Source organism: Bison bison, unplaced genomic scaffold (genome assembly GCF_000754665.1).
Source record: "Bison bison bison isolate TAMUID 2011002044 unplaced genomic scaffold, Bison_UMD1.0 scf7180017864355, whole genome shotgun sequence".
Lineage (NCBI taxonomy): Eukaryota > Metazoa > Chordata > Mammalia > Artiodactyla > Bovidae > Bison > Bison bison.
This window is the reverse complement of record NW_011494927.1, coordinates 209,784-214,490: the sequence shown is the minus strand read 5'-3', so window position 1 is coordinate 214,490 and position 4,707 is coordinate 209,784. Positions and strand designations below refer to the sequence as shown.

General features: G+C 35.6%; 1 pseudogene; it reads left to right on the top strand.

Annotated features, from left to right (window-relative positions):
• Positions 1-4,707, top strand: part of LOC104999600 — a 19,519-nt pseudogene that overhangs the window by 2,293 nt on the left and 12,519 nt on the right.

The window sequence follows — 4,707 nt, the reverse complement described above, 5'->3', positions numbered from 1 at the left end:
TGGACAGGGAGGCCTGGCATGCTGCAGTTCATGGGGTCACAAAGAGTTGGACATGACTGAGTGACTGAACTGAACTAAACTGTAAGTAATGTAATAATATTATAAAAAATAGCATAAGTTCTAGGAAATAATTTAGTTTTCATTTTAGGTCACTTATGAACTCTGATTTGGCAATTCAGTATCCTCAAATGAACTAAGAAGACTTAGAATCTATAAGTAAAAAAAGAATGAAAAAAATTACTGTCACTTCTTGCCACTCATTTGATATTTTGGGAAATATTTCTGGAGGGAAGACAAAATTGTCTTAGGGATTAGGTTTTGCATATATAAATATAAATACATATATATATCAAGGAACTTTTTGCCCAACCTAATGTATCTGCTGTAAAACTGAAAATAACAAAACTTTGTAAATCAACACTATTTTAAAAATAAATAAATAAACAATAGAAAGAAAAACATTAACATATTAATTTTCAGATTTGCCAAAGAACTGTAATTATTGCTGACATTAGCCCTTTGATATTGATGATAACTATAATTCACACTTTCAAAGTGAAAGTGATGTTGCTCAGTCATGTTCAACTCTTTTGTGACCCCATGGACTGTTGCCTACCAGGCTCCTCTGTCCATAGGCTTTTCCAGGCAAGGGTACTGGTGTGGCTTGCCATTTCCTTCTCCAAGGGATCTTCCCGACACAGGGATTGAACCCTGCTCTCCCACATTGCAAGCAGATGCTTTACCATCTGGGCCACCAGGGAAACCAGTTCACAAGTTGATATAACACAAACAAGAGTAGTTAACCACACATATTTCATCTACGGGCTTTCAGCTGTCTTCAAAGACTTCCAGGCCTCTAGAAGAGATGGACTTAGGAAAGTTTATGTGGAAGAGAACAGAATTACCTCAAATCAGGTCATATGAGTTGAAGTATGACTAATTGTCCCCAAGGCTTGATTTTGCCCTTGGACTGTTTGAGCTAGGTAGCTCATTGCATATCACTTGGGACTGGTTTGGAAGAAATAGTTTCCTTGGAGCTCCTGAGGCTTAAAGCCTACCTTAAGCATTTGCAAACTCTTGTGTGAATTTCTATAAATATCCAGTACAGTAAAAAGAAAACACTTAGCCTCATGATTTTTCACACATACACAAAAAGAAAACAGCAAGAGAGAGAGAGATACAGTGGGAAGAAAGCTGGCCGCAGAGGCATTTATGTCTCAGAGTTCAGGAATAGTTTACTCCAATTAAATTTCCAAGAATGGAATTAAGAATTTCACTCCATTTTCAGAGCATTCTCTCTGCTCCAATACAGACCTTGATGTTCTGTCTGACCCAGTGTTACCAGGAAGGAGCTGTGTGAATTATGGCTACATGAAGAGTTCCCTTTCTCCATAAACTCTTTACATCCCATCATCACTTGTGATAGAAGGCAATGATAAATCTCAATGAAGTATAGTTTGTGTGTTGTATTCAAGCTACACATAATTCACCTTATAAGTAAATGAAAGTTGAATATATGAAAAATATACTCTATTGGAAGTCATCTGTTTTGTTGTAAGGAAAGAGGTAAGTTTCTCAATCTGTCAGAAATTTTTTCTTCTGTGCTGTGCCTAGTCTCAGTTATGTCTGACTCTTTGTGACCCCATGGACTGTAGCCTGCCAGGGTCCTATGTCAATGAGATTTTCCAGGTGACAATACTGGATGGTGTTGCACTCTTCCAAGGGATCTTCCCAACCCAGGGATTGAGCCCAGGTCTCCTGTATTGCAGACGGGTTCTTTACCATCTGAGCCCTAAACACTGATCTCTTGGAATCTATACTCAGTGTGTCTTCTAACAAATGACAGAGCTCCTGGAGAGTGTTTCTACCAATGAAGAGTTATGGTGGTTCAGGCTTCCTAGGCCTTCCTTGGGCTCAGCACATTGCTGAACTACTTCTCAAAGGCACTTCTGCTCACAGAGGACACAACACATGGAATGAAGGCCAGCTTGGCAGAAGTTTCTCCCTTGGGGAGCTCCTGGTTCAAAGTCTATGGTCAGAGCTGATGATTCTGGGACAGAGTATGAAATTGGGCTCCACTTTCTACACACCTGGATTTTCAGGATCCTTGACAATCCTTGGGACGACACACAACAACAGTCTCTCTTTAATTGGGGTGAATGATGGCATGGTTGTTCAGGAAGAAAGAAGCTGAACTGTGGGATGAAATCTCAGATAAAATGACTTTCTCTAAGATGTTTGTTTTCCTTCCCACTCTATATCTTTCTATATCCCATCCCCAACTCTTCTTTCCCTGGAACCTGCTCACTCCTCTCTCCTGTTCTGACTGCTTTAGTCTGCTTCTTTCCTCCTTCTCACTATTATCCAGTTGGATCTTTATTTATTTATTTATTTTGCTTTAATATTAACCTCAGCATGCAGTTTAATGCACTTGGTTTTGGAGTCAGGACAGAAATTTAAGATATCAGTTGCTATCCTTCTCTCATGACTCATGATTTCTTTTTTCTAAGATGCAATCTATGTGATGATTAGAATTTGATATTTTATATGAGATGTAGGGTGAATGCTGAGAGAGAGGCTATGTAATAACATCCCTTTCTAGTTCTAGCCTAAGTGTCTTAATTAAAACACTCTGTATCACAGATCATGCTTTGTAACTAAAAATGGATGAATCACATGGCCAGTCCAGTTACCTTGCAAAAAACGTGTATGTCAAATGAAATAGGACAAGCAAAAACTTGTTTGAATGATAAGATTATGGAAAAAGAATAATATTTAATCCTGAATTGCCTTATTCAATCATACACACACACACACACACACACACACACATTTGGAACATAGGAGATAGAGGCAGATGGTTATTTAACTTAGGAAGAATGGAAAAAATTTGGCACCAAATATATTTGAATCAGTTAACAGTTCAGTAGGTAAAAGTAAAATGTAAGGATCAAGGAAGGAAAAAGACCTTCTACTACCATGATGCCCTCCCAAATCAAAGAGGCAGGGTGGTCCAGAAAAGTTTGGAGATAATGGTTGAATGCAGTAATAAAATTCTCAAGTAGTATTGATTTAAACTAATGCATACATTCTTCAATGATGCTTTCCCGGTTTTATGTCCCAAACCTTCTCTTTTCTTACTTAAAATAAAATAGAATTAGTTGAACTGGATGTCATGTTTGTCTGTTATCTACCCAAAATTTGTCTCTTAAAACGTTTGGATTTAATGAGAGTGCAGTTTTTAATGATGGGAGCGTCTATTTTTCCTGAAGCAATGCATGTTCCCTTTCTAAAAATATTTAATCACTCTTCTATCCTAACTCCTCTTCTTACAACAAAGAGCTCCCTTTCTTTTGTTTTTATCCCCTACTGGAAACCTAATGTATTAAAATTAAATAATCATTGATTTTTTTTCTTTTTTAAATAATCAAGAGAGAAAATTGCAACTTCTAATCAGAGTTTATAATTATTGTGATATTTCCAATTTCTTATAGTGAACTAATAGTATTTTAGCTCAACTGCAAGGGAAACCTAATTGTATTTAGATGTATAACTTTAAGAGAGTTAAATAGTTTGATTTACTGACACTGATATATTTACCTTACTTAGGGAAACCCTTTATAAATTTTTTGAATATTTAATTTTCAGAGAACTTTGTTGGAAATTGCAGTTTAACTAAAGACATAATTTCACTTATTTTCCATGTTTAAATCTTTAACAACCAATCAACTTATTTTATAGGATCTTTCTGATATAGAGTGATATTTGGCAAAACTAATACAATATTGTAAAGTTTAAAAATAAAATAAAATTAAAAATAAATAAATAAATAAACCTAATAAAATAAAATAAAATAAAATTCACTTGGTGTTATTGCAGAGTTATGTGTAGTTTTTTAATGATTAAAATTCTTACGTAGAGAAAAGGTATCCCTCCAACGTCATTATGAGGAGGTTGAGAACGTCTTTTCATGCTCTATAAGTTGACTCCAGATATGAGTAGGTTCTCAGTACACATTTGATGACTGAGTTGATGGAGTTATTGAATCACTAAAGAATTGATGATTAATCAGAGAGAGGAAGTGTACATCAAAATTCACGTTAAAATGTGTTTCATTTGACATTAAAATTTAAAGGCATGATTGACTAAAACGGAAACAGGAGTTTAAAATTGATAGAGTTTATTGCATAATGTTGGGGAAAAAAAGCTCAAAACTTAAAGATATCAAAAATTAAATAGACATTGCATATGAAATTCAAAACAAATGAAATATAAGAAATTAAAATATACAAAAGTGTTATTCTCTATTGCTAATCAAAATATATAATGCTGTAAAAGTGCTGCACTCAATATGCCAGCAAATTTGGAAAACTCAGCCATAGCTACAGGACTGGAAAAGGTCAGTTTTCATTCCAATCCCAAAGACAGGCAATGCCAAAGAATGCTCAAAGTACCGCACTATTGCACTCATCTCACACGCTAGTAAAGTAATGCTCAAATTGTCCAAGCCAGGCTTCAGCAATAGGTGAACCGTGAACTTCCTGATGTTCAAGCTGGTTTTAGAAAAGACAGAGGAACCAGAGATCAAATTGCCAACATCTGCTGGATCATGGAAAAAGCAAGAGAGTTCCAGAAAAACATCTATTTTCTGCTTTTATTTGACTATGCCCAAAGCCTTTTGACTGTGTGGATCACAATAAACTGTGG